The 10,611-nt window shown below is 50.9% G+C and overlaps 1 protein-coding gene across 2 annotated transcripts in view; it reads left to right on the top strand.

Moving 5' to 3' along the window:
- The first annotated feature begins 875 nt into the window (after positions 1 to 875).
- The window catches only part of FBXO41 (F-box protein 41), a 51,947-nt gene continuing 42,211 nt past the window's right edge, over positions 876 to 10,611 (top strand). For both annotated transcript variants that reach the window (XM_043985855.1, XM_043985854.1), the window contains exon 1: positions 876 to 1,322. The gene's annotated coding sequence lies outside the window, so the exon portion shown is untranslated. The remainder of the gene's footprint in view (positions 1,323 to 10,611) is intronic.

The raw sequence follows: 10,611 nt of genomic DNA, 5'->3' as shown, positions 1-10,611 counted from the left end.
AGTCCGGGCCCGATACTTCCCGAAGGTCACCCTGCCCCTCTCTGATCCCTGACCCTTCCCAGGCAGGAAAGCAGGCACGGACTGGGGGTCCCGGGAGTGGCGCAGAGCAGAGACCCGGGCGGAGATGAGGCAGAGCTGCGGCCCAGCCTCGGACCCGGCACCAGCTCTGCCAGACTGTTGGCTCACAATCCCAGGGCCAGACTAGGAGGCTCCCAGGGCCCGTGGTGCGTTTCTAAGCAGAGTCCAAAAGCGTCTACCCTCGGCTGACCTCCCCCTCCCGAGGTGGGCTCCTTCCAGCTTCCTGGGGCGGTGGAGAGGGGTCTTTGGCTTTGAGTGGTGAGCGGAGGAGGGCCAGAGGCCCCAGAACGAAACAGGAACTGTTTGGAACTTTGGCGACGGTCCCTAAAGGGGGTGAGGGGTGGGGAGGGGGCGGTGGTGGTGGTGGTGGTCCACATCTGGAGCTGCCCAGGAGTGGGCGCGGGAGCTCGCGTAGAGGACACAAGGTGGGGGGTGGGAGATGCCCAGGAGGAGGAGCTAGGAGGGCTCCCTCGGAGCGCCTGCGGGGGCGCAGCCTCCATCCCCACCCCGCCCACCTGCCCCACACCCCCGATCAGGCTCGGCCCTCCCTTTCCTCCCTCCACCCCACCGAGGCCTGGCTCTCCCGCGCTGCCCACCTGGGAAGAGGAGGTGGGCTATGGAGGCTCGGAGCCGAGCCGAGCCGAGCCGAGCCGAGCCGGGCCGGGCTGGGCCGGACCGGGCCAGGCTGAGCCGAACTCTGTGCTGGGCGGAGCTGCGCTGAAAGGTCGGAGGCGGCGGCGGTGGCTGCCACTGCTGCTGCTGCTGCTGCTGCTGCTGCAGGGCGGGCAGGGCAAGGGAGGGGGAGGGGGTTCGGAGCGCCCAGCCCCCCGCAGCCCTGACTCCGCCCCTTTCGCCCTACTCCTTGCACACTCCTCCCTCCCATCCACCTCCTCTCCTTCCCTCCTCCTCTCCATCCCTCCTCCCTCCTCCATCCTTCTCCATCCTCCCTCCTTCACCCCCCTCCTCCCCGGCGGCGCATCTGTCTGGGCGTCCCTCCCTCCCCCGGTGCAGCCCCCGGCGGCGGTGGCGGTGGCGGCGCTGTCCGCTGCGGCTCGACTCGGTGGGAAGACAGGCTTGGCCGCCCCTCTCCCGAGGGGAAGGGAGGTAGAGGCAGGAACAGCGGCCGGGGACCCGGGGAGGGCAGGGCAGGCGCAGGTACCGACCCCTAGCGCGGACCGACAGACCCCAAGCCTGGGGGCGTTTGGGCCCCCAGCAGGGTCCCACCTCGGCCGGCCCCGGAGGAGGTAAGTCAAGGGGAGCCGGCGGCTGCGGAGAGGGAGGATGGGGAACCCAGATCCCACCCGCACCTCTTCTTCCTTCCCCAAGATCCCCCAGCACCGTAGCCACTGGGCCTGGCGCGACCCGAAGGTCTCGGGAGACTGGGGGCGGAGTGGGGGGGAGGGCTGGGGGGGGGGCTGGCAGTGCGGGAGGGAAGGGGTTAATGCTCCCTGGGCGGGGGAGGATTAAAAAGAGAACGATCGGGGCTCTAGAGGCTGGGCCTCCCCTCCCCCTCGGCCCCTGGGTTGGGGACCGATGGGGGGAAGGGAGCATAGGACGCGATTGGGGAGGGGGCGAGATTTGGGTATGGAGGAGGGGCAAAGCTGGGCCCATCCGAGGGCCCTGAAGCCACCAAAATGGAGGGGGAGAGGTTGAGGCCGCGTGGGAAAGGTCAGCTCCAGTCCCTCCCCACCCTGCAATCCTCCAGATCTTCCCCCACCCCAACCTGCTTCTAGAACAGAGGGGGAGGGGCTGAGGCCAGGCTTGGCACCTGTGTGTATGTGTCTGTCTGTGAGCATGGGGGTATTCAGTGTGAGTGTGAATCTGCTTCTCTCCTGGCTTGCACGTAGGTGGATGTATGTGTGCACGTGTGGGGGTCAGGTCAGTCTTGTTCATGTATGCAGCTCGGCACATATGTACAGCCAGGTGCAGCTGGTCTCAGAAGTGTACATTGGGACTACATGTGTGTCTGCACATCTGTGGCATGGTCTCTGGATCTGTCTCAGAGTAATGTCATGGAGCCTGCTCTCCACCACAAGCTGCAATAAGTCGATGGCACTTGGGGTTACATGAGTCTGCATGGGACGCAGACTAGAATCTGTGTGGGCATGTGGGCGTATTTGAGGCTGTGTATGCGCCTGCAGTTCATAGGCAACTCTGTGTGTGTGTGTGTGTGTGTGTGTGTGTGTGTGTGTGTTTATACAGGAGATGCAGCCCACCCACACACCCCTTTGAAAACTGGGGGAAGGACTTCCTGGAGGCAGGAGGCTGGATGAGTTGACCCAGGGACCTTGCAGGAGGGCACAGGGTTTCTGGAAGTTCATCCAACCCAGAGCTGGGGGGAAACAGGACTTACAAGAGGTTGTCAGTCAATGACCCCTTAAGACTCTGGGGGCCACACAAGGTCCCAGGCTTGTGGTCCGCTTGGAAAATCGGGATGAGGAGAATTATGGGCAAAATTCCAGCAGAACCAGAGCATTTCTTTTCAGGACACCGTGCTGATCTCTGGGGGAACCAAGTAAGATAAAAAACGCAATCTGTCTTCCAGAGGTTTTCACCACATTCAAACAATTGTTCTGTCTGAGATATATGCAGTGTAAATAGTTGGTCATCCCAGAGGGCCAAGCTATGGGGAAGGGAAGGATTTGAAGTGAGTCTCCTAGGGAACCATGGAAACCAACGGCAGGTGAGGGGCACACAGCGTTCCAGCCATTAAAGCACAAAGGCCCAAAGTCCAGAGATGCATCGTTGGGTTTCAGGAAGAACAACTGTACCTGGATTGCAGAATGAATGGAAGGAAAGAAGCAGAGAATGAAAAGACCGGGAAGGGAGGAAGGAGCCAGCTTAGGAAGGGCTTTAAATGCCAAGCCAAGGATTCTATATCTGATACTGGAGGAAGAGGGAGCCACAGACACTTCATTAAGCAAGGGGCTGACATGGCGGAACACGTGACCCAGAGAAATTGCCTTGGCAGCCAAGTAGAGAATGGATTGGAGTATTCATAATAATGAAGATAGCTCACATTTCTATCGGGCTTCCCATGTGCCTGGCACAGTGCTGAGCCCTTTACAGGTATTATTATCCCATTTGAGTAGGAAGCGTTGAAGCAGGGAGAACAGTCAAAAGGTTCTTGGAGCCTAGTCAAGAGGTAATGAGGGGGTTCACCATGACTGTATGAGAAGAAAAAGGGAAGGATATAAGAGATGTTATGAAGGTAGGAACGACAAGACTTGGCAATAGGTCAGATATATGGGGTGAGGGGCAGTGAGGAGTGGAGAATGGTACCAAAGTTCTGACCCTTGGTAACTAGGAGGAGGATGGTGGTGATGCCTTCAACAATAAGGTGGGAAGAGGGGAGGGTATAAGTGGAAAGATAATAAGTTCTGCTTTGGTTTAAGATACCACCTGGTGGCATGGGACCGGAACTCGGAGCGGGATTAAGGCTGGGTATACAGATCGTGAAGTTATCTGCATTGAGAGATGAGTGAACCTATTGGAGCTCATGAGGTCACCAAGGGAGAGAGTATCCAGAGAAAAGCTCGCCCAGGACAGAGCCCAGCGGGGGAGGGGATGCCCATGGTTAGTGGGCATGACCTAGATGAAGATCTAGCAAAGGAGACAGAGAAGGAGCCACCAGACAAGTGGGAGGGAAACCAGGAGAGAAAACCTAAACAGGAGAGAGTCCCTAGGAGGAGATGATGGTCGAATGTGTCCAGTGTTGCCAAGAAGAGTGAGGACTGAGGAAAGGCCTTAGATTTGGCAAATACAAAATCCCTGGGAGCTTGGGAGGTAGCGGTTACCGTTGAATGATGAGGTTGGTGGGAAGGCAGATTACAGAGTTCAGAAGAGAGAGACAGAGGGTGGACACGCCTTGTTTGGTTCTGGTGGGTTTGGGCTCAGATGTAATGATTGGTTACTGCTCTCTTCCCCTTCCAGTTATGTTGGATCCGTTCCCTTGCCTGCGCAGTGGGATTGTCTCACTTTTGTCCCTCTGTCCAAAGTGCCCGACACTAAGCATACAGTAGGTGTTTATTAAATGTTGAGTTGAATTTATATCAGAAATGTGTAGGACCTAACGGGGTTGAATTTAGGGGGCAGCACCACACTTCAAAAGACCCTAGCCTCCAAATCTCCCACCTTCAATTCAGTTTCACTTTTATTAAGCACCTACTGTATGTGGGAGGTGCTGTACCAGCTAGTAGGGGAGATAGAGAGATGGAGAGGACACAATCTTTGCCCTCCTAGACATTATAATCTAGCACAAGCACGACTAAGGATCATAGGAAAGAAGCCTAAGTGCATGAAGCTGGGGCTTTCTGAGGCGTGGGGGAAGGGAAGGAGAGAAATCATAAAGGGCACCAGGGGCCAGAATGTGTCAAAGGCTCCAGGAGCTGGCTGAAAAGAATGGTTTACTTGGTGCCTGGAAGACCTGAGGCACTTGCCTCAGGCATTTACCAGCCATTTGACCCTAGCCAAGTCACTTACCTCTCAGCCTCAGTTTCCTTTTCTATAAAATAGGAAAACAATATCACCCACCTCCTCGGGTAATTGCAAAGACCAGATGATATAAATAACATGTAAATTAGAGTTTTGCAAACCTTCACTAACAATAGCTAGCATTTACAAAGCATGTTAAGGTTTGCAAAGCTCTAATTTACATGTTTCACATTTGGTCCTCACAACAACCTTGAGAGGTGAGTGCTACTATAATGTCTTAAAGAGCCATAAGCGTGTTGTCTGCCGAGAGAATGAAGAATTAAAAATGCATTCGTTAATAAGCCAATGTCAACTTAGGTTAGGGTTGATAGATAGTTTGCTCCATTGATAGCTTCAGGATATCAAGAGAAATCAAGGGGGCAGCTAGGTGGCACAGTGGATAAAGCACCAGCCCAGGATTCAGGAGGACCTTAGTTCAAATCCAGCTTCAAACACTTGACACTTACTAGCTGTGTGACCGTGGACAAGTCACTTAACCCCCATTGCCCTGCAAAACAAAACCAAAATAATAATGGATGAATGAATATATATCTATATAAATGAAAGAGAAATCAAGGAAGACCATGAGCATCTTGGGTGGGCCACCTGGGGTGAACTTGTGAGAAGAGGTAGAGGAGAGGTACCTAGGATGGACAGGCATGGATGGGATGGGCACGCCTGGAGGGAATACCCACATCTCATGAGATTGCAGAGCCACTGGAGTCAGCTTGGAGGGAGGTCTCTAGTGGAGTACCCAATGAATCTGACATGGCCTTACATTCCTTCATTTTATTTTTTATCAAAACCTTAAATAAAGACATAGAAGGCATGCTTATCAAAGTTTCAGATGACTCAAGCATGAAGGGATAGATAACATGTTGGGTGACTGTCAAAATGCAAAGAGATTTCATCTCTCCCATTGCTCAGGCTAGAGCTAATGAGATTCAGTTGAACAAAGCTCAATGCAAAGTTCTACACTGGTTCAAGAAATCACTTTCACAAAATCAAGTTTCATGGGATCTCAGGTTTATAGCTGGCTTGAGAAGGGTGAGGGCTGACTTTACAGATCATCCCACCTAATCTCATCATTTTACAGATCAGGAACCTAAGACTAAGAGAGTCTAAAGGACCCAGGTGCCCTAAGTTCTACAAATCCACCAATTATATAGGTAGTGACAGAGCAGAGATTTGAACTCAGGTTCATTGACTACACACTTAGGACTTTTCCCAAACACTGAGCTACCTCCCAAATAGGAGAGGTCTGGCTGCAGCCTTTAGCTGCATTCACAGATGCCTAGCAAGGTGGTGCAGTGGAATAGAGTGCCAGGCCTGGAGTCAAGAAGTCACATCTTCCTGAGTTCAAATCCACCAGCAAACACTAGTAGGGTGACTCTGGGGTCACTTAACCTTGTTTGCCTCGTCTGTAAAATGAGCAGGAGAAGGAAGTGCCAAACCACTCCAGTATCTCTGCCAAGAAAACCCCAAATGGGGTCACTGAGTCTTACATGACTCAAAAATACTGAACAACAAGTATAATCAAAAGAGAAAATATTTATAAAGCACTTAGCACAGTGCTTGGCACCTAGGAGATGCTTCATAAGTTCTGTTCCCTTCTCCACCCCCTTCAAATGTGTCCAGAATTAGGAAAGGTCACAAAAACAAAAACTGATCAAATCTTTCTGAGGGCAGCTAGGTGGTGCAGTGGATAAAGTGCTGGCCCTGGATTCTGGAGGACCTGAGTTCAAGTTCAGCCTCAGACACTTGACACTTACTAGCTGTGTGACCCTGAGCAAGTCACTTAACCCTCATTGCCCCACAGAAACAAAAACTGATCAGAATTAGGGAGGGAAAATTCCCCACTCTGCCCTGGACAGACACATCCGGAGTATTCTATGGGGTCCTTGGAACCAAGTTCTAGGAAGGCTATTGACAAGCTGGAGTAAGGCATCCAGGAAGGTGAAGGGCTTTGAGATCATCTAAGAGCAAGTGGACAAAATATGGCGGAATCCAATCCTATTCTCACCCCCAAACTCATGTCCCTGTTGATATCTCCATTTGGAATCTCCATCAGCAACTCCAACGTAACTTATCCCAGACAGAATTCATTATTTTCCTCCTTACACCCACTCCTCCTCCAAAATTCCCTATTGCCATGGAGGACACTACCATCCCAGTCACCTAGGCTTGGAACCTAGGTCCTCCCCCTCCATCACTCCCCAAAGCCAATCAGAACTGTCTGTGAGTTCTGCAGTAGGAGATGGTGGGTTCCTCCTCCCTGGAGGTCCTCAGGCAGAGGCTGGAAAGCCCCTCACCGGGTAGATCATAGAAGGCATTCTTTCTCCAGTTTGGGTTCTACTAGATGTTCATTGAGATCTTCTTCAGCTCTGATATTCAGGGCTTCTGCTCCTGATTAGAATGGAATACAAACATATTTGCACCCAAACCAGTTGAGCCCAGTTGAATAAGCATGTTCTTCACTTTTATTCAAAGGAGAGGAGAGGAGAGGAGGTGAAGATACTGGACATCTTAGGGAAACGAATAAAAGAAATAGGAGGCAATGGAGAATTGTAATTTCACCATTTTTCCTGAGAGCCAGCTTTGTTCTGAACCTATTGAGAGTGAGAGAGAAATCCTGTATGTGCATGTATGTGTATGTGTGTATATATATATGTATATATAATTATAAGGTTTGCAAGATGTTTTACCTATGTTATCTGATTTGATGTTCATAAAATCCTTCTGAGGAAGATACTCATTTTTTGGAGGGGGTGGGGTCTGCCAGCCCACAGTCAACAAGCATTTACTAAATATTTCCTACATAATACCAGCAGCAGCTGGGTGCTCAGTGGAAAGAGTGCCAGGCCTGGAATCAGGAGGACCTGAGTTCAAATGCAGCCTCTAGACACTAGCTGTGTGACCCTGGGCAAGTCACTTAACCCTGTTTGCCTCAGTTTCCTCATCTGACAAATGATCTGGAGAAGGAAATAACAAACCACTCCAGTTTCTTTGCCAAGAAAAACCCAAATGGGGTCACAAAGAGTTGGACATGACTGAAATGACTGAAGAGCAAGAAAAACAACACATAATAATTATATATAATGATAATAATGAGATAGAGAGAGAGAGGGAGCAGCTCAGTGGCAAAATGGGTAGAGCACTGGGGCCCGGAGTCAGGAAGCTGGTGGTTTTCAGTCGTGTCTGTCTCTTTGTGACCCCATTTGGGGTTTTCATGGCAAAGATACTGGGGCAGTCTGCCATTTCCTTCTCCAGCTCATTTTGCAGATGAGGAAACTGAGGCAAGCAGCCAGCAATCTATTTGCTGGGGCATCTAGTTGTGTCCCTCAGTCTGGCCTCAGACACTTACTGGTATGAAAGTCATTTAACTTCTCTTTGCTTCGGTTTCCCCGTATATAAAACAGGGATAATTATAGCGTCTACCTCCCAGGGTTGTTGTGAGGATAAAATGAGATAATATTTGTATGCTTCTTAGCACATAGTAGGTCATTAATAAATGCTTGCCGCCTTCCTTTCTCCCTACTATGTGCTTATTGCTGTGGATACAAAGAGAGGCAAACATAGTCCGTCCGTGTCTCCCCCACCACCACCCCCGCAGGAGTTGGGGAAAGCATACAAACCAATGTACACAAAACAAGCTACCTACAGGATAAATAGGGGATCATTAAAAGAGAGGGGGTCCTGGAATTAAGAAGACTTGGGGGGCAGCTAGGTGGTGCAGTGGATAGAGCACTAGCCCTGGATTCAGGAGTACCTGAGTTCAAATCCGGCCTCAGACACTTAACACTTACTAGCTGTGTGACCCTGGGCAAGTCACTTAACCCCAATTGCCTCACAAAAAAAAAAAGAGGACTTGGGGACAGCTATCCCTCTATCCACTAAAACTTGCTCCCTACAATTGTGTCCCCCCACAAAGCCTATTCCCCTGAATGGGTTGGCCCAGGAGGGGGATGGGGAAGCAAGCTTCGAAGTTTAAATAGGTTGAGATTATGTGCAGAGCATGATAAAAGTAGGAAGAGGTAGGGGATTGGAAAGGCAAGTGCAACTGGATGACAGAACCAAAGAACTGGGAAGGGCTCAGGGATGGATGCTAAGATAACACCAATAGGGGGCAGCTAGGTGGTACAGTGGATAGAGCACTGGCCCTGGAATCAGGAGGACTTGAGTTCAAATGCGGCCTCAGACACTTAACACTTGTTAGCTGTGTGATCCTGGGCAAGTCACTTAACCCCAATTGCCTCACAAAAAAAAAAAAAGATAATACCAATAAAGACTGACTTGGGAGATCAGAGGAAACACCTGTTGAGAGAAGATTGATTGATTGATTTCTGTTGGGTAGAGCCAGCTGTTACTCTAGACCATGGAAATGTCTCTGCCCAAAATGAATAAAGGACCGTGTGTTACAGTGAGAAGTACCTTGGCTTTGAAGGGAGGGGACCTGGGTTCCACTCCCAGCTGTGACACTGCCTGAGTGACCTTGGGCAAACTGACTCACTTCCCTGGGCCTCAGTTTCCTTATCTCTATGGTGGGGGAGTAGACAATTTCTAAGGTGCCTTCCAGCTCCAGATGTGTGATCCTCCTCTCCATCGAGGATCCTCTGTCTCCTTTTGTCCCTGTCTCTTCCTATCTCCATCTGCAGCCGTCTCTGCCTCTGAATATCTTTGCCAGTGCGCCTCTGCGTGCTTCCTTGCTCCTTCCTCCTCTGGACATCTGCCTCTCCTCTCCTTCCTTTCTCCGCTCCCATCTCAGCTGATCTCAGACAGCTGTGCCTCCCGGGGAGATGTGTAAAATCCTGACCAAAATATCCTGAAGGATGATTCATAGTCATTCACGACCCATCCATCCTTCAGAAAAAGGGAAGGCCGGTTCAGACTTGTTCTGCTTGGTCTCAGAGGCCAGAACAAGGAGCAATGGGTGCAAGGCACCAATTTGGGCGCGCTACAAATAAAAACTTCCAAATAATTGGCCCTGACACAGAGTGGAAGGGCTGCCTTGAGGGGACGTGGGCTTCCCCTCGAGGAAGTCTTTAAGGAAAGCCTGCACCAAACAGTAGCGGGGTTGTTAGAGTGGGGCTTCCTTGGGGGTGTAGATTGGACAGATAGCTACTGAGGTCCTGACCTACTCTCACCCTCCATGGTTCTGGATGAGCTGAGACGTGGGGAGCTGTCTGTGGTCCTAGGAACTCACTCCTAGACTCATCCTTCCACTTGCCTACTGCTTCCCCCCCATGGGTACCTCCTCTCCACGTCTCCAGCTCTCTTTTGTATATGGTCTTCTCCCACTGGATTGGAAGGTTCTTGAGGGCAAGGCCTGATGCACTTTCATATATTTGTATCCCAAGTGCTTAGTACAGTGCCTAACACAGAGTAAGCACAAATCTATCTGTCTAGGAACCTCTTAGGACCATATATTTAGAGAAGGAAAGAAACTTAGACAAAAAGCTCATTTTACAGATGGGAAAACAGAGACCCCAAAAGATGAGATGACTTCTTTCCTTAGTCTTCTTTTCTTCACCCCTCCAATCACCATACTGGTCAAGGAGCATTAATTAAGCACCTACTGTGGGCACCATGCTAGGCAAGATCCTTGTTGTTTAGTCATATCAGTCATGTCCAACTCTCTGTGACCCCATTTGGGGTTTTCTTGGCAGAGATATGGAGGGATTTGCCATTTCCATCCCCAGCTCATTTTATAGATGAGGGAACTGAGGCAAACAGAGTTAGGTGACTTGCCCAGGGTCACATAGCTAGTCAGTGTCTGAGGCCAGATTTGAACTCATGAAGATGAGTTCTCAAGCCTAGTGCTCTATCTGCTTCACCACCTAGCTGCCCTGTAGGCATGATCACTCCTCCAAATGTCCGAGTGCCTTCTCAGTGGCAGGATCTATGTCCAGGCAGAGGAGGGCATCCCTGCAATCACCGAGGAGTCAGGCCACCACTGATGTGTTTAGTGTCTGGGCCTCCCCATCTCCCCTGTCGAGTTCCATTTTAAGCCTCGGCTTCATGGGGCAAGTGAGATGGCAGTCAGACATGGGCAATGTCTAG

This window comes from Dromiciops gliroides, chromosome 2 (genome assembly GCF_019393635.1).
Source record: "Dromiciops gliroides isolate mDroGli1 chromosome 2, mDroGli1.pri, whole genome shotgun sequence".
Taxonomy (NCBI): Eukaryota; Metazoa; Chordata; class Mammalia; order Microbiotheria; family Microbiotheriidae; genus Dromiciops; species Dromiciops gliroides.
Note: the sequence above shows the minus strand (reverse complement) of the source record. Positions and strands in the feature narration are given on the sequence as shown.